The following is a 20,333-nucleotide window of genomic DNA, read 5'->3' as shown; positions in this document are numbered from 1 at the left end:
TCTCCAAATGTGACATGCCATCCAATCTCAATTCCAGCCAATTCTGCTTTGAAAAAGTCAAACGGCGCTCCTCCTGTTCCAAGCCCTGCTGTGCGCCCAAACAGTGGTTTACCCCCACATATGGGGTATCGTCATATTCAGGAGAAATTGCACAACAAATTTTGTTGTTCATTTTCTCTTTTTACACTTGTGAAAATAAAAAAAATTGGTTCTGAAATAAAATGCTTGTAAAAAAAAAGTTAAATGTTAATTTTTTCCTTCCACATTGCTTCAGTTCCTGTGAAGCACGTAAAGGAGTTAATAAACTTCTTGAATGTGGTTTTGAGCACCTTGAGGGGTGCAGTTTTTAGAATGGTGTCACTTGGGTTCTGTCATACTGACCCCTCAAAGTGACTTCAAATGTGATGTGGTCCCTAAAAAAATGGTTTTGTAAATTTTGTTGTAAAAATTAGAAATCGCTGGTCAACTTTTAACCCTTATAACTTCCTAACAAACAAAAATTTTGGTTCCAAAATTGTGCTGATGTAAAGCTGACATGTGGGAAATGTTATTTATTAAGTATTTTGGTGACATACAGTATCTCTCTGATTTAAGTGTATAAAAATTAAAAGTTTGAAAATTGCAAAATTTTAAAAATTTTCACTATATATCCGTTTTTTTCATAAATAAACACAAGTCATATCGAATAAATTTTACCACTAACATGAAGTAAAATATGTAAAATATGTCACGAAAAAATAATCTCAGAATCAGCGGGATCCATTAAAGCTTTCCAGATTAATAACCTCATAAAGTGACAGTGGTCAGTATTGTAAAAATTTGCCTGGTCATTAAGCTGCATATTGGCTCTGTCACTAAGAGAATAAACTTCTATGGAGAGCCTGAAAGAAATACAGGTATATAAAAAAAAAAGCTGTCACATTTTTTAAGCGCAGAATCACAGCTTTAAAAGCTTTAAGTATTAAAAAGCATAGAAAACACAGATTCACATTTGCAGCAAAAACACATAAAATAAGAGGGAAAACGCATTAAAGAAACATGCAATAATCAAAGGCGATTGTTATTGTGTCATGTGGTGTGGACACATGCAGAATAAAAGTAGCAGAAGAAAATGCTGCATATACGTTACATGTGAACATGTACCTCATGGGTTTAATAGAGAAAAAAAATCAATCACTCCTTTTTTCATGCCATTTACCAATCAGCATAAATAATCAGATTGCTGTGTTTTGCGGGTCATTACAATTACAGGGACATCTAGTTTTTTTGTGTTTTGTTTGTCATATTTTTTTTTTTTTTTTAAAAGCGCAGTAAATATGATTTTTTTTTACAATTTTTTAGTAATTTATATGAAGAAAAAAAATATCTTTCCTTTATTGTCCCTCTATAGTACAGAGACATAGAAATACATTGCTCTGAATAGATGTATCTCTATGTACCTGTATCATCTACCTGTGGGCTCAGGGGCTGCATTGTAGCTTCATGTATACAAACGTCTCACAGTGACATCACTTGAGCTTGTGGCTCAAAGCTTTACCAGTTGTCTTGAATTATAGAGGTTTTGAGTTTAACTCCCTGGGAGACTCACAAAAAAAGAGAAAATTACATTTTTGTAACAGTTTCTTTATTGTTTTTTAGTAGTTATATAGGAACAACAAAATCTGACTTTTTCTTCACATCTAGAATACAGATACATTGAAATAAACTGCTAAGTACAGATATATCTCTATGTACCTGCATCATCTGCTTCTGGGTTTAATGCCAGCAATACAGTTCAAGATTACCAAATTATGGTTTCACTGTTGTTTTTGGGCACTATAACATGTCTCAGACAGTGTGCACCTTAACTGGCCCACAATATGTTTATAACTACATGCCTATGGTTACAACTAGGGATGAGCGAATAGCTTTGGATAAGTGCTTATCCAAACAGCTATAGCACTTACCGAATGGCTGAATACCTGGAGCGCTCCCGATAATCAGCTGTTCAGCGCTGCAGCTGCATGTGTCACGGCTGTTTGACAGTCACAACACATTCATGGAGAGCACAACAGCCGCGACACATGCAACTGCAGCGCTGAACTGCTGATTTTCGGGAGTGCTCCAGGTATTCAGCTATTCGGTAAGTGCTATAGCTATTTGGATAAGTGCTTATCCGAAGTTATTCGCTCAACCTTAGTTATAAAGAAATGAGCTTTACTAACCATCCTCAGGTTCATCTTTGGAGCAGCTTCTGTTATCTGGCGTTGGCTGTGGTACAGACATCACATTGACAACATGGCAGCTAATCACTAAGCTCAGCGGCTCAGAGTGGGGCATTCCATCTATGTTTACTCACTGTCCCCAGGTCCGGCTCTGGAGCTGCTACTGGTGTCCGGTATTGCCTGCATTGCTGACATCAGGCAGACAGTGTAGTAGCTAACTACTGAGTTCAGGAGCTCTGGGTGGGACATTCCCTCTATGTTTACTCACCGTCCCTGGGTCCAGCTGTCTGGTATTGGCTGTGTCACTGACAGCATATTGACAGTGCGGGAGCTAGTCACTGAGATCAGCGGCTCTGAGTGGGGCATTCGGTCTACATGGGCAGAGCAGCTGACTGTTAGTTGCTGTGCTGTCAACGGGACATCAGCAGCACAGCCACTACCAGACAATGAGAAAACTGCCAAAGACTCATCAGTGGACCTGGGGGTGATGAGTAAAGAATTTCTTTTAACAAACTGCACATGGGAAATAAGATTTACTGAAAGTGGACAACTCCTTTAAAGTGTTTCTATTGTCAGCACTACTAACATTGCGGCCTTAAAGAAGTAATCAAGGTTTGTCATTTTGAAACCGTTTTGAACTCTATGTGACTGTAGACTTTTAAATCCTCACAGTACACCCAGAGGATTACCCCCAATAAACAATAGTAGCACCTTAGTGTATATAGGTTTATCCCCTTCCATTGGTTGCTGCCATATAAACAAAGACAAGGGGTAGCAGCAGAGAGGTTAGTGAAGCTCATTTTCTAATTTTTAGATAGATTCGAATAAAGTAAAACATGTAACACGAGAAAACCTCTTTAAAATATAGTGGGAGGGAGGGTCTGTTTAGATGGGCCAATAATTGGGAAACTAGTGTTGATATGAACATTCATTCCTGATTCCTGAGTATTAGCCCATTAAAACAGGCTCATCAATCAAATTTTTATTTTGCAATTCATCCTAATTATAAGATAAGATAATAAGATAATCTTTTAATCATCCCACCATGGGGAAATTATCTATGTAATGGTGTGTAAGTCTATTGAAACTTACCAATGATCATCCTTTCCAGCTTCCTGTTCTGGTCCTTTGTGACCATTCTGTAGTTTTGATAGTTCATATAGAGTCTACTGTGTGGAGCGATAACTGCTTTCCCAGTGTATGAGCTCATGGAGACTTCCAGGCAAATTGGTCCAACATTGAACCCCAATTCACAGACTGCCCGGTAGTCTTCCGACTTGAACATGACTGCTTTACGTATTTCTATGAGACTGTCATGCTCAGGTTGGGAGATCTACGGCCAGTCCGAGGTCGAACCGTTTTGCACAATCATCTGCAAGAGCGCTAAATCTATGAGACTCAGGTTGAGACTCCTTAGAGCTATACTGAGAAAGCAACTTTGGTCCACACGATCTTTTGTGTGACCCGGCTAGTCTGACTTCAGACTAGGACCAGAAGAGGACAGGAGCAGCCCTGGAAATTGGGTTAGACTGCAATTGGCAAGTAATTTAAAACACTGACATAATTTGGACGGATTAAGGAATACAAATTTTGTGCAAGCGTGAAATCATTGTTGTCAGCATCATATTGTCCTGGTGGCGATAACATGATGCTCTGTGCACATAAAAGTCTGGTCAGACTATTTAAACAGACCAAGAAACAACCACCAATCGGCTTGTATACAGCCAATCAGTCGGCCATTTTACTGCTGGGATCAGGTGGTATGTTCATGCAAAATAATACAAAAAAGCTGTATCCTGAGGACCCTAAATAGGCCATTTAAGGAGGTCCCTCTTATTATGCTAGTTAGTCATTAACAATGGGAAGTCATGTGACGGGACAAGTGATGGCGCTCCCTGAAATAGGCATAACATATGGGACACGATAATTGTAGTTCTCTTGGTCTTTTGCTTTGGATTTCAAATCCTGCCTCTTTCTTATGTCGCAATCTCATGTGTAGGACCAAGTCTGAAGTCATGTGGAAAGAAAGTCTGCATTTGGCACACCAGATCTGTGCTGTAGATCCTAGGGTTGTGAATGTTGGTGGCAGGACCTGTGGTGATGACGGTGTTTCACATTTAGGCCACAACTCTGAAAGAGGGACGATGGCCAAAGAATTAGGAAATGCCACGCATTCATGTTGTGTTAAATAGTTATTATATCCATGGTCCACTGGTATATCCACAGAATTTCTCAAATCATTGATTCTAAAACTCTTTCCAGACCTGAACATGGTGTTTATTTTACTTCCCATTCTACTAGGCACAGGTGAGAAGGCACTACCCCTTTGATCTCCGGCACTCCTCATTCTGTTCACTTCTGTAAAGGCGCTCCTTTTGGCCTCTTGTAGTTCAGCCTTTACCCTTTTCCATACCACATTGCTAAATCCAGAGGCCATTCCCAACAAGAAATCTTTCTTATCAGCTTCATTGTCAGTTTTGTCAAGGAGTCTTGACTTTTCTTCTTCTGAAAGTCTGGTACCCCCTTCCTCTAAATCCCTTGCCAAGCTATGAAAATTGGTGCCATGTTTTATCCGTTTACTTGGCACTCCGTCCTGTTCTGTCAAAAACAGACAATAGAAAACAAAATTATAAATTAAAAATATCACATTAGAGATGACCTTTAACTGGTTTTAGCATAATAAACTGGCCACATCATGGAGGAGTGGCTGCAGAGCTGAGTAATATATATATATATATATGTATATATATATATTATTTTTCCATTTCTCCTCTCTGCTGTGGGGATATTAGCTTGTAAAGTTTAGGTTATAATTTATGATTAGCTTATCGGAGCATTACAAGAGATTTGTTTCTGGGGGTGTGTACTTTTCCCCCTGCATGATGTTGACCAATCATAAGCTGGAGGTGTCAAAAAAGAGGAAGGTAGGGAAAAATGAACACATTCCTAGAATGTTAGAACTTTATACTTTTTTTCTGCTATTTGTAATGATAGCCAAGCTCTCTGCCCTGATCTGAGCAGCTACTGTGTAGTGTTCAGTAGAGCTGGGTACCAAAAGTTCAGCAAAGCCGAGGCACCAAAACAGCAGGATCTTGATAAAAAAATTGCACCTTCAATGTCTAGAACCTTTTTTCACATTTCGCTGTTTCTACCTCCTCAAGCAGATACAGCCTTCAGCGTGCGCTTCATATAAGTGTCTACGGCTTAAAACTATTATCAATCTATCACATATTGCTATTTTTTATCCCAGACACCGAATGGAAATATTTTTCCACTCCTCCATGAAATTTTTTTTCCATCTATGCCATCAAGTTTTTTATGCATGGAAAACTTCCTTCCTTCCTTCCCTCCTGCTTCTATACCTCCCACAAATACAGTATATAATTTGAATAGACTTGGCGTTGTTTCAGAATGCAGCTTCAGGAGCTCACTGCTCCAGACTTCATGCTTTGCTGGAAGTGGGGTAAATCTGAAAACTGACAGTTTGAACCAGCGACATGATTGTGCTGCTGGTCCCAACTGTGCTCTTTGCTAGCTTTGCCTCTGGTGCATGGGAAACGCACAGGGGGACTGAAGCTGGCTGGATCTTGCAATCCTGTTAGGTTCAGAGCGAAGCAAGAACCTAAAGCGTGGCGCCTGCTCATTTTTGCACTACATCTCTAGGTAAGTGACCAGGTGGGCACAGCAGGATTGCCAGCAACCTAGGCATCGAACTGTACACTATAACATGTAAAAAATTCTCCATTTTTGGAGAGGATTTTTAATAAGTAAATTGCAAAGTGCTTGTGTGATGAAACCGCACCGCGCCACCCCGCCTGACGTCACTATTACATCAGAAGGATCACATAGTGTGACCCCCCGCTTGCACCCCCTGGGGACACGTAAGGCCAGCTTGGCTCAGTTGTACACAGACACCCCCTGTCCACAGCTTTTACGCAACAGAAACAATTTAAAGGGAATCTGTCACCTATTTTTTCGTATATATGATGCGGCCACCGCCATCAGGGGCTTATCTACAACATTCTGTAATGCTGTAGATAAGCCCCCGATGTAAACTGAAAGAGAAGAAAATCGAGTTATATTATACTCACCCAGGGGCGGTCCGGTCCGGGTCCGATGGGTGTCGCGGTCCGGTGCCTCCCATCTTCTAGCGATGACATCCTCTTCTTTGCTTCCCGTTGCAGCTCTGGCGCAGGCACACTGCTCTGCCCTGTTGAGGGCAAAGCAGAGTACTGCAGTGCGCAGGTGTCATGAAAGGTCAGAGAGGTCCGGCACCTGCGCACTGCAGTACTCTGCCCATGGGTGAGTATAATCTAACTCCTTTTTCTTATCTTTCAGGTTACATCGGGGGCTTATCTACAGCATTACAGAATGCTGTAGATAAGCCCCTGATGGTAGTGGCCGCATCTTATGTACGAAAACATAGGTCACAGATTCCTTTAATAAAAAAAAGCTCTCGCTTTATTCTGAAAGCTATTGTTTTTATATTTTACCGCTGATGGAGCTGTATGGTGGCTTGTTTTTCACAGCACAAGATGATGTTAGCAGAGATACCATTTTTATTTACATTTGACTTTTTTTATCTTGTTTTATTCCATTTTTTGTTCATCAGTGTGATGAAAAAGCATTGTTTTTTGCTACTTTTTTTTTACGGTGTTCACTAAAGGGGTTAACTAGTGGGACAGTTTTATTGATCTTGTCTTTCTAGATGCAGCAATACCAAATATGCGTACTGTATTTGTTTATTTTTGTTTTTACATAAATATAAGTATTTATTGAATTAATATTTTTACATTTTTTGTTCTGTATTTTCTGGGTTTTTTAAAAAAATTATTTTTACAATTTTTAAAACTTTTTTTTTAAACTTTTTACCTTGTCCAAGGATGGGACATCAATTTTCCCGACCCTGATCACTGATGTAATACTCTGCAATGCTTTTGCATTGCAGGCATTAGGTAAGTGCATCTCCCATAGGGAGGAGGATTGTCAGCTCCTTCTCTGAGCATGAGCTTACACACCAACATACCTGGGTGACCCCACAGCCATCTTTCGGCCCGGGGTCAACATGGAAACCATCGGCACAACGCGATCACAATCCTTCCTGCGCTAAGCCTATCAATGTTACTGTCTCTATTGACAGCGGCATCACAAGGGTTAAACACCCTTAATCGGCACTAGCACTGATGCTGCAGGGTGTCAGCTGTCATATAGCGCTGACATCCGCTTTTGATCACGCCGGTGCTTGGACTGACCTCCCGCAATGCTGTACATGTGCGGTGGATGTCGTGAAAGGGTTAATAAATATTGTGAAGTCAATTCTCTTCTTTTTGTTTAGTGACACATCTACATATCGTGTTTGAATAAACATCAAATGTCATTATGCCACAAGGTAAAAAATAAGAAGAACTGCATATGCTTACTGCTTACTTCTTCACATGACTGTAGCACCCTAGAACATACAATGAGATGTCATTTGAAATTTGAATTTGCTACCTATTGATATGTACTCATTAAAATGAAGCATTTTCTTACCATTATGAAGAGACCGCAGCTCTTGTAGACCTAGCATCCTGGAGAATTGTCCATAATAAAGAACTAATCGTGGTTCCCCGCTGTGGAAGTGATGGGAGGCTCTAGGTGAACTCACACCTTCTTGAGTAAAGTCTTCCAGTCTATTGTCCATGGAACCACCAGGTAAGACCGGGAGTAGGTGTAATAACGTGACATCCGGATCCTCTGGTATGTCTACTGGGGAAATATATGGTTAAAGAACAAGTATGCTTTGACAAGTCAAATCTACCTATACAAACTCAGAGCTTTTATATGAGGGTTTCCAATTGAATTACTGCTCTTTAGGCCATGGTCACACATTCAGTATTTGGTCAGTATTTTACCTCAAAAGTTAAAACCAAGAGTGGAACAAATCAGAGGAAAAGTATAGTAGAAACACCTCACCATGTCTATAAAATACTGACCAAATGCTGAATGTGTGAATGCTGCCTTACAGAGATGGTAATAACATGTAATACTGGTGGTGGTCTAAAGTGGGTTAGCTGATGGTATCATGATTCTATTATACATTTTAAATATATACTGTACTGTATATACATAGTTTATGTATAATAATATATATACACTGTTTATCTATAATACAATGGGCTAAGCGTCACTCTGTCTGAAGCCTCTATAGACTGGGCAAGAGCGGCGCGCCTGCGCAGTCTGGATCCAGAGTGACGCATCCCCCACAGAGTGACGCAGACCCCCAGGAGATCACAGTAATGCGTAAGCACTGAACGCTTACCGCGATCTCCGCAACACCTTACCGAACCCGGTGTGGCTGTTGCCGGCGGGGTCTTGCGTCTTCAGGTGTCTGGAGTGGGGGTGTTGTAGTGCCGGAATAGGCCCCTGCGCAGTCCATGCTTACCGCCGCCATTTTGTTGAACACATACTGCAGTGTGTCTTCAAGAACATGGCGGCGGAAAGCGAGAACTGTGCAGGCCCCGAGTCCAGCACCACAACACGCCCACTCCAGACATGAATCAGCGCCTGCGCTTACCACCGCCATTTTCTTGAAGACACACTGCAGTGTGTCTTCAAGAACATGGCAGCGGAAAGCGAGGACTGCGCAGGCGCCGAGTCCGGCACCACAACATGCCCAGAACAGGACAGAGCTGGACACAGGGAAGAAAGGTGAGTATAAATGGGTTTTTGTTAATGTGTGCAGTTTAACAGGGGTGAGGGGGACCATTCATATCAGGATTGGGGGCTGAGGGGACCATGTATACCACGAAACACGAAAGAGGGGTGAGGGGACCATGCATACCATGAAAGGGGGGTGAGTGGACCATGCATACCAGGAAAGGGGGGTGAGGGGACTATGCATACCAGGATAGGGGGGTGAGAGGGCCATGCATACCAGGATAGGGGGGTGAGGGGGACCATGCATACCAGGACAGGGGGGTGAGAGGGCCATGCATACAAGGATAGGGGGGTGAGAGGACCATGCATACCAGGATTGGGGGGTGAGAGGACCATGCATACCAGGATAGGGGGTTGAGAGGGCCATGCATACCAGGATAGGATGGTGAGGGGACCATGCATACCAGGATAGGGGGGTGAGAGGGCCATGCATACCAGGATAGGGGGGTGAGAGGACCATGCATACCAGGATTGGGTGGTGAGAGGACCATGCATACCAGGATAGGGGGTGAGAGGGCCATGCATACCAGGATATTAGGATGAGGGGACCATGCATACCAGGATTGGGGGGTGAGAGGACCATGCATACCAGGATAGGGGGGTGATAGGACCATGCATACCAGGATAGGGGGTGAGGAGACCATGCATACCAGGATTGGGGGGGTGAGGGGGCCATGCATACCAGGATGGGGGGTGAGGGGACCATGCATATCAGGATTGGGGGGTGAAGGGACCATGCATACCAGGATAGGGGGGTGAGAGGGCCATGCATACCAGGATAAGGGGGTGAGGGGATCATGCATACCAGGATTGGGGGGTGAGAGGACCATGCATACCAGGATAGTGGGGGTGAGGGGACCATGCATACCAGGATAGGTGGGTGAGGGGAACATGCATACCAGGATTGGGGGGTGAGGGCACCATGCATACCAGGATAGGGGGGTGAGAGGACCATGCATATCACGATAGGGATGAGGGGGTACCATGCATACCACGATAGGGATGAGGGGGTGCCATGCATACCAGGATTGGGGGGTGAGGGAACCCTGAATACCAGAATATGGATAAGGGGTACCATGCATACCAGGATTGGGGGGTGAGGATACCATACATACCAGGATAGGAATGAGGGGTGCAGCACATATCAGGATGGCAGACCATATACCAATAAAAATGCCCACCACCCGGGCGTAGAACGGGTTCATAGCTAATATATATAAAATCTTTTGTCTATTCTTTATGTACTGTAAAGCGACTGGACCAATTTGCACCAAACTTGGCATATAGATAAATCAGGCATTTCAAGGTTTTAGACAAAAAGGAAGACAAGTAAACAAAACCAAAAGCAAATGTTAATTTACAATCAATTAAATGGACCAATCTGTCCCAAATTTGCCACATAGGTAAACCAAGAACTTTGGAAGAATTTACACAGGATTGCAGCTCAGTAGGACCTAACGTTATTGACATATTTGCCAAAAAAATACAAAAGCTTCTCTAAATGTTTGCCAAGAAAATGGAACACAAAAGCAAATAGTTATTTACTGCAATCAAGTGATTCCTGTAACTGTCAATGAGACTTCTGTATTTTGGCCCACTCCTCAAGAGCAAACTGCTCCAGTTGTCTAGTGTTTTAAGGTTGCGTTTTCCAGACGGCATATTTCAGCTCTTTCCAAAAATGCTCAATAGGATTTAGATCAGGGCTCATAGAAGTCCACTTCAGAATAGTCCAATGTTTTCCTCTTAGCCATTTTTGGGTGTTTTAGCTGTGTGTTCTGAGTCATTATCCTGTTGCAAGACCCATGACCTGCGATTGAGACCAAGCTTTCTGCCACTGGGCAGCACATTTCTCTCTAGAATCCCATTATAGTCTTGATATTTCATTGTACCCTGCACAGATTCTAGACACCCTGTGCCAGATGCAGCAAAGCAGTCCCAGAACGTAATAGAGCCTCCTCTATGTTTCGCAGTAGGGACAGTGTTATTTTCCTGATATGCTTCATTTTTCTGTCTGTGAACATAGAGCTGATGTGCATTGCCAAAAAGTTCCATTTTAGTCTCATATGTCCATAGGACATTCTCCCAGAAGCTTTGTGGCTTGTCAACATGTAGTTTGGCAAATTCTAGTCTGGCTTTTTTATGATTTTTTTTCAACAATGGTGTCCTCATTGGTCGTCTCCCATGAAGTCCACTTCTGACACTGATGTTCCTTGAGCTTGAAATTCACCTTTAGTCTGTTTAGAAGCTTTTCTGGACTCTTTTGTTACCATTCGTATTATAAGTCTCTTTGATTTGTCATCAATTTTCCTCCTGCGGCCACGTCCGGGGAGGTTGGCTACAGTCCCATGGAGCTTAAATTTCTGAATAATATGTGCAACTTTAGTCACAGGAACATCAAGCTGCTTGGAGATGGTCTTATAACTTTTACCTTTAACATGTTTGTCTATAATTTTCTTTCTAATCTCCTGAGACAACTCTTTCCTTCGCTTCCTCTGGTCCACGTTGTGTGTGATACACACCATGTCACCAAACAGCACAGTGAGTATCTGTAGCCCTCTATACAGGCCCACTCAATGATTCCAAAATTGTAAACACCTGTGATGCTAATTAGTGGACACACCTTGATTTAACATGTCCCTTTTGTCACATTAGTTTCAGGGGTACCATCATTTCTGTCCAGGCCTATTTCATGAGTTTCATTTTTTAAAAAATTCTGTGAAAGCATGGTTGAAAAGCAATGTCTGACTTTCATTTGTTCATTTTCATATATTTTTAATTTATTATTACCTTTGTCAGATTCAAGTTATCTCTGTGACCATTGTGGGTTTTTCTGTCATTAAATGAGGGGTATCAACAATTTTGACCACATGTGTACATGTCTCCAGTGTGGACCCTTCACTTTTTGTCTCTGTAGACTAGTTATTTCTCTGTACTATTTCATTAACTCATCTGTATTTTGAGATATTTAGTCTTGTTATCTTCATGGAGACATGTACATGCATGGGTGCCTTAACTTTATAGGCACTGGCACTTTATGTATTTTGCTGCTATTTTTTGGTCTTCCCATCCACTAAAATAAATGTGGACCTTGTGCGTTACACCTGTGTATTCAACTATCCACATTGTCTGAAATTTGCTACCCCCTATCTTTTATGTCCAATATGTTTTTGAATAAACTTTGATTTATTCTTTATTTGGGACTTTTTGTGCTCTATTTTTTCTTGTGTTTTCATGAATTATTGGATTGTCCCTCGCTACTATAGCCCCCCTCACCACTAGGTATAGGGTTTGATGGATTATTAATATGTTTTCTGTTCTAAGGATTCTGCTTACACCAGACTAATCTGCTGCAAATTTGGGTTATAGGCAAATCAGGTGGTTTGGAAAGCTTTACACCATGTTTCAGTCCTCTAGGGCTACGTTCCCATGATGAGCTTTAATCAACTTTTTGATGTTGCATGTTTTATCTGCTTAAAAAATGAAGCGTCTCACGGTTCCAGCAAAGTGGATAATAACTTTGGCTTCATATCAGTAGCAAACAAAGTTTTTAAACATACACAAAAAACAAACAGTTAAACCAAGCAGACCTCTGTGAACCCGGGTAATTCAACTAGTATATTATACATGAGGCTTTGTAATGTCAAATGTTAAGTCTAGGAAATTGCTTTATCATTAAAGGGTTGAGATGAACTTCAGCTTTGGAGCAATTAGTGACTAATGTATTTCAAGAACTTGAATGGTTTGTTACATTGTTCTGTCTCTGACATAATTCATGATCCTTGACTGTCTGTTTGTATATATACAATGATTTGCTGTGAATATCCAGAATATTCAGTTTCAGCCATAGGTTTAATGTTTTCTGTATCTTTGGCTCTATCTACTGACCAAAGTCATAACTGCATTGTTATTGTGTGTCTTAGTTTCACTTTCTAATTTCTCTTTCCCTCCAATTCTCAATGTATTCTGGGTAAATTTGCAAAGCATTATGGTTCAGTCCAGCCCTATTCTTCCCTCCAGTTCGCCATTTTCTCTCAAGCCTGCTTCCTGTGAACATCTCATTCCTCTACTCCCCTTGTGTCAACATCTGTGGTAGGTAATCACGCTTCCCACATCTAATTCCTGTCTTAGATCACCCTGCTTAGTTAGCTCTCCCCTGGTTAGCTATTATGTATATTATGTATTTCTATGAACCCAGTACTGATTCTGAGTATATATTTTCTATTGTAGTTTCACCGCACCAATATACCCTACGTTCAATAAAATACAGATTCAACTACAGTCTCCCTTATTGGACCCCAGTATAGCAGTTTAGCTGCCTGTTAAGCTACATGAAGTCTGCTTCAATTAGTGAGGGCAGAACAGTCATATGTAGTGGACTGGATGGCTCAGTACTGTTATTTGGTGGACAGTAGGGAAGTGTATTAGTAATCTCAAAGAAAACTCTCAGAATAGAACTGGGTATGGAGAGCTGTAGAGATGTGGACTGTCTTACCCTGTTCCTGTCCCAAAAGACAACAATTGCACAATATGTATAGTGTTATGTAGTTTTGCATATAATGTGAATAGTGATATGCATCTTATATAATGTTATGGCAATGTACAGCATGTAAGTAATGTAAAGTGTTAATGTATAATGTGAGTAGTGCAGGGTAAGCAGAGGATTAGACTAGGGATAATATAAGTACTGTTTATTTAGCAAGTGGTTTAGCAATGGTATAGGACATAGGATAAGTACAATAGGTTTAGTCTATAGGATAGAACATGCTTAACAATAGATTTAGTCCAGTGGGTGCTCAAGGAGGAACAAGAATCCATCGAAGCACTAGGTGGAGGAGGACATGACTTTCGGAGGACCTTTAACTCCTGCTTTGTTTGCATAGCGGTGTAGATTTTAATCAAGAATGATGTTGCTTTAAGAGGAAGGAGCTCAGTATGTCTGTGCCTGGTGTGTTACTGTGAGGAGGGTGGGGCTTATATAGAGGAGGTAACTCTGGCTCTCTCTCTCCCCCTCTTTCTTTCACAGGATGAACTGGAGGATACATTACCCGCCCTCCCGCACTGTTTATAATCACTGTCCTAAAACATTTTAATTATTACTTGTATTATGATGAATGCTCTATTGTATTTTTTAAAATTTGCCATTGTATATCTTTTACCAGGTTCAATTTTATCATGGCTATAAAGAGTTAACAGCATTAACCTTCTAAGCCCAAGGGAAGGGCCACCCTTCAGCCATGGTTCCCTAGAGGTTTCCTCCACAGGGGTTTTTTCCTCTCCTGAGTGCTGTAGGATGACTCTTTGTGAGTTGGAGGTTTGCCAAATCTAGTCCCTTTAATGCTTTTGCAGGGACTTCTAGTTTATAAGTTTACCAAAGTGATTTATGTAAAAAAAAAAAAAAAAAAAAGTGACGTGACTTGGAATTTATAACCCGTCACAGCTTTGCGGTTTAGGAGTCAGGTGTAAGTTGCAGGCAAGTTAAGGTGGACTCATTTTAACTAATAGAGGATGTAAAACCTCATGGTGGTAAACATGCTCATGGTGGTGACACCAGTAGTCCCACCCTGTGAAAAGGAAGACATACTGCCGCTGAGTTGACGTGACATCAGCGGAAGCCTATGACCGCTTTGTGCTGTTGGAGAATGGCGCCAGGCACAACAGGCAGGTAGGTAGCAACTATCTGCCTGCTAGTGCTTACGCACATTGCTCATTTTTTTTGTTATTATGTTCTCAGTATCCCCTTTAAATGGGTTGTCCTGCATACATCTATTTTTTTAGGCATGGACTGTTATAAAATAACAAATGGAAGCTACCTCTGTCACCCAGCACAGACCACTCTACTAGCTGGCATTGGCTCTGGAAGTGCTGACAACGACGTCCATCTTACCCACCAGAGCAATATCCAATGACACACCGTTTCAGTCACCTGACCAGTGCAGCCAATCACAAGATTCAGCAGTTCTTTGACAGCCTCATGGAGCAGTCCGAAGCTGACAAGATCAGAGCCACCTTCCCTGGTTTGATGCAGCGAATAACAGATAAGTATGCCTCTGTTTGTTATTTTATGACAACCTATGCCTAAGAAAAAAATTAACCCATTTAACCTTTTATATTCATAGAGTAAATTATTATTTTGTTTGGATGAAGCATGGGTGTGCCTCCAGTGGCCACAGGAGGTAGCTCGCTGCACAGTCATGTATGCTGCTGACCTAGAGCGAAATATTAAGTTTAAATGCTGTGAGCTCCCCCTAGTGGCAACAGGAGGAATTTCCACATTTTTCTATTACTAGAAAAAAAATTCCACACCCAAAAATGTGTTGTCACAGAATAAGATGATACACTTGCAGATCCAAACTTTTTTTTTTACATATTTTAAGGACATTTAAAGGGAAGAGTTGAGATCCACTCATGAACGTAGATATGGCGAAGAAACAGCAAGGATTATTGCCAAAGAATTTAGTTTTGGGTGTGTTGGTATTTGCACCAGTAGACCTTATTTTATTCTTTCCTATGGTACCCTGGCAGCATTGTAAAGCAAACTTTGAAATCTATCACTCCAAAACAAAAACTGCAAATCATGGCCCACATGGAAATTAATTTCTTAATAAGTATAAATTAAATAAAATAATAAAAGTGTCTTTTAAACATAATTGTTTTGAGGATGTGTATGCTTTGTAGAAGGAGCTATGGCCAGCCAGACATTTCCCTTGACTTGGTTGCAGGAGAATGACCCTTGTGGACACATTGCTTTTTTGTGGAAAAGGCAAAAGAACCACAAAGCTTTGAAAAATAGATTTTTGAAAATTCCATTACACAAAATGCAGCATGGCAACAAGTGAAGACAGCCTAAACCCTGGGAAAGGGCACTAATGTATGATGGAGGAGTCCTAAAGCTGCGAATCCAGCCAATTTCCAACAAAGTAAAAGCGCTACTTTCTATACTTGGTTCCGCACGAGGCTCCATGGTTGGTCAATAACCCGACATTTTGCTCATAGCAAAAAGCTGGGCTAAGAGGCTAGTAGTCAATTGGCATAGAACCTTTCTTCCCTTTGTCATTTTACAGTACATATTCAGACTTTCTTCCCAAAATGAGCATCAATAAATAATATTGTGAGTCAATAGGGGTTTGTTTTGCTTCATTTACATGGAGCAATCCTCAGCACTGTATGTGATAATGTTATCCCACATCTGCACTAAGCCATGTGCTGTTTTTTACTATAATTGGAAGATCCAGAAACTGACCAACAAAACAGTCCTGGCTTCTATAAATGAGCTTGTGTATATGGGAAGCTACACTATGGCTACTCTTGGTGGAATAAAATTAACACACTCATGCATAACACTAATACCCTCCACAAAGAGTACCAAAGGACTGCAGATAGGGATGTGATGGGCCCCTTATGAGAAGGGGTGGATTCCGGGTCAGTGTAGGAGAAGCTAAGCACAGCGCCTGCTTTTCAAATCCCTGCTTTTGGTCAGCTTTGACCTATACATCCCTTCTCATAATTGCAGGACTAAACTCTAATTACGGTTGCTGCTACGCCATCTTCACCTACAGGCACATATAGCCCTGTATCTATACTTACTCATTCCTACAGCAGTCGGACTGATGAAGGTCCAACTGGGACCAAAACGTCCTCTGCTTTTGTGACTGCCTAAATAAAAAATCTGGATTTCCTTATCATAAGTTGAGTGCCAAGTTTCTTTTTTCTATGACTGTGGCTCTGACTCAGGTAGTGTTTTGACAAAGTAGGATAGACGTTTAGCTGGTATACCCTTGTTTAATCTCGATGATTTCCCGATTTCAAGTTTACCCGATTTTTCTGTTGCTTTTTCAGTGGTTGAAGAACCTAACCAACATCCTTTTCCTTGTTATTTTGATATTGTAACTGAGATTGTTGCTTCAGCTGGACTACTGGTATGATGTGATGAAACTTGAGCGACACAAAGTTCTTATCAATCATAATGTCTCTGCTTATTGTGACCTTGTTTGTTTCTGGATGCAGGATTCTGTATCTTTTCTAGGTTTCACTGTAGCCCACCAGGATACCCTCTTTTGCATGAGATTCCCACTTGATATGTTTTTCTTTGAGAATGTGTACAAATACATTACTTCCAAATTTCCTTATGTGTTGTATTTCAGGCTTTTTGCAGTTGCATTGCTTAAATAGAGTTTTCTCAGTAGCTTTATCTGGTAGTCTGTTTTGAAGACTGCAAGTTGTCATGATTGCTTCACCCCAATATGTTGTTGGCAAATCAGAATCAAATAGCATACTTCTTCCACGTTGACAAAGTGTTTGGTTCCTTCTTTCCGCTACACCAGTTTGCTCAGGGTTGTATGTTACAGTGGTATGAAACACAATTCAATTTTTCCTTAAAATGTTTTGCGTCTCTTAACTTGTATATTCAGCTCCATTAACTGCAGGCAAAATTTTTGTCATTTTCTTAAATTTGTTATACACTTCATCGAGATATATGTCAAGTTTCTCTGGAACTTCATATTTGCTGTGAAGCAGATAGACAATTGTTTATCTTGAATAATCATTGATAAATGTGAGAAAATATCTCTTCTATCCAGGAGTATAAATACTCATTGGACCACAAAAATCTGTATTAAGTTCAAAAACTGTTCTGATTTCTTAGTACTATGCTTAGGAAAGGATTTTTTTTATATTTTTCCCTTTAAAACAGATAGTACATTTCATTGCCTGATTAGACAGATTGACTGTATTACCATCAGCAAGTTGTTTTTGAACTAACTTTCTTATTGCTTCTAGGTCTCTATGTGAAAGACGCCTGTGCTATACATGGATACAATTCGTGTGCTGTTGATTTTTAGTAGTGTATACCTTTTTCTTTCATTTTGGCTAGTACAACTCATCTTTGATTTTTCCTTTTCCTGGTCTCTCGCTGCCACACGCAGCGATGCGTGCTGGCTAGCGGGAGACCAGCGATCGAAAAATGGCCCAGGCCGATCAAGCGCAATCAGCGATACTCGGCGGGGGGGCCGGTCGCTGATCCCCGTCACACACAGCGATCTTGCTGGCAAGATCGCTGTGGCGTCACAAAATCAGCGATCTCGCTAGCGAGACCACTGTGTGTGATGGGGCCTTTACTTTAGTCAAGATTAGAGAAGAAGCTTCTGTTATTAGTCATATGACTAGTTGTAGTGCAGCAACATGGAAATCCTTTAGATCTTCCCCAAATCCCCGCAGACATTCCACAATTTTTAGAGTATTTCTTATGTAATCCTGCATATCTTGGCTCTTATTTAGTTTCGACTGATAAAGCTTTCTCATTAAACAGAGCTTCTTGCTGAGCTTTACCCTTTCATGCACTTTCTGCATCTGTTCTCACAGTTCTTTTGCAGTTTCACATTTACATACATGTGCAATCTGATCATCAACCAATCTGAAGATGGTGCTTTGTGCCAATTGATCCTTTTTTACACAGTCTTCTGGTAGTGGGTCAGGCCTGGACTCCTGTGTCTATTTCCACATAATTTCTCTTTATGGCAGTATCTTTACCTTGAATTTCCAGGATTGGTAGCTCTGATTAGTCAGATTTGGCACTGTGTACTTCACATAGTTGCTGGTGGCAGCTAATTTTATACTTCATGCAATAAGTCACTGCCTAAGACAGCAGTAAAATAAGAGGAATTGGCAAGGTACACTGTAATGGAATTAAAACATACACTCACAATATAAGAACCAAAAAAGTGTTTTAGGATGCAGATATATTTAGGAGAATTGAGTGGGCTTTTAAGCCCCCCCAAAACACATCACTAATGTCAGGCGAACATATCAATATTGACAGGTGTGTATGGGTGCCCTAGGCAATTGATTGTGATCCAGGGGGTGCAGATTTTGACTACTGTATATACTCGAGTATAAGCTGACACGAGTATAAGCCGAGGCACCTAATTTTGCCACGGAAAACTGGGTAAGCTTATTGACTCGAAAACCAACAAAAAAATAACCTTATGTACCAATGGTATATCTGATAAAAATTAACTTTTAATGAGTACCTATTAAAACAGACACAAAACATTAAAACAATTGTTTAAATTGGAATGAGTAAACTGATGCATGTTACAATGGCGGTGGGTCTCCCAATTACTTGCCCTGAGCTGAGTTTGAAGAGATTAATTTTCGCACTCTGGATCACACCTGGTACAACCTAGGACTTGAACACTAGATATGTAACATATAGTATCTCCCAGTTGCCCACATTCGAGGAAGCAAATAAGGAGAATATCCTGAAATAGCTTTAACAATCCGTGCTGGGACCATGAAACAACAAATTAACAGGCGGATTCTATTGTTAGCTTCTTGATGGAACAGGAAGAGATAAAAGACCAAGCCCACTCTCAATCTACCTCATCTACACACATGTTCGTGTCAGACTTTCATCTCATACATTTCTTACACTGCCAGTTAAAATGAATGCTGAGCTCTCATTGGTATGCTATGGGCAACAGACAGTTTTTCATAGTTTTTATCAATGAGGTCTATGAGCATTACAAACCACACAAGCGGTTGTCTTTTAGGTGGCACACTCTGTACATGCCACTCTCTGTCTTGAAAGAATCCCTTAAATTACCACAGCCTCTGCCCACTGATAACTTCTCATTTAATTCTCAAACAAAATGTCATCAATCGAGAAGTAGGCAAATAAAAGCAGTTATAAAGAGTAGAGAGTAGAGTGAGGAATGCATAGAGTAGAGAGGGAATGATAGGGACTTTTTAATTAAAGTGTATTAGAAAAATGATTTAATTATTACATTAAATAGACAATTAGGATTAAATCAATGTTAGTTTTGGACCACCACTTTAACTATATTGACACTTGTCATTAGAAAAAGTTGAATTTATTAAATTATAATCCAATTCAGGGACTGAAATATTAAGGACCTATTCATAGAACTCAATATTTGATCGATAAGAGGTCTGATCTACTTGAATAACATTGACTCGTATGAGTGTTAAAGGGCCACTATAGTCTTTGGTGCCTTTGTCCTTGTTCTACTGATTAGTGGAGTGGTCCTAAATCCAGGAAAACTCCTTAAACTGCACTGTATCATGGAAAACAAATGTATATCCCACAAAACCCTACAACCCTACCTAAAAAGTCACATCTGTTATTGTTATAATAGCAGAAGTAAAAGAGAAACAAAATATTTTGAATATTTTGAATTTTTGTTTTTTGAGTAGTGTACGAAAGAAAAATCACAAGATATTTCATCCAACACATCCACTCCCAGCTGTTGCTCTGTTTGAGTAGCAGTTATTTCTATTTTTACAATACATGTTGGTATTTTTTCTGTCAACCTGATTCCAAGAATTCTTGAGCTTCCTGTCAGTTGCAGAAGAGGCCGGTTGATGCTGGCAGTGCCCTGAGGTTGGTATATACAAGACAGATAAATAATGACA

At 40.7% G+C, this 20,333-nt stretch overlaps 1 long non-coding RNA gene across 1 annotated transcript in view; it reads right to left on the bottom strand.

The window, feature by feature from the left end:
• Window positions 1–2,171: 2,171 nt before the first annotated feature.
• LOC141100230 (uncharacterized) overlaps window positions 2,172–20,333 on the bottom strand; it is a 39,413-nt gene continuing 21,251 nt past the window's right edge. The window contains exons 3-4 of the long non-coding RNA XR_012234653.1: window positions 7,737–7,949; window positions 2,172–4,802 (exon numbers count right to left, since the gene is read on the bottom strand). This is a non-coding gene — a long non-coding RNA (uncharacterized lncRNA). The remainder of the gene's footprint in view (window positions 4,803–7,736; window positions 7,950–20,333) is intronic.

Source organism: Dendrobates tinctorius, unplaced genomic scaffold (genome assembly GCF_039654945.1).
Source record: "Dendrobates tinctorius isolate UK_male_01 unplaced genomic scaffold, ASM3965494v1 ptg000103l, whole genome shotgun sequence".
NCBI lineage: Eukaryota > Metazoa > Chordata > Amphibia > Anura > Dendrobatidae > Dendrobates > Dendrobates tinctorius.
The sequence above is the reverse complement of the archived record's forward strand: the minus strand, read 5'-3'. Positions and strand labels throughout refer to the sequence as shown.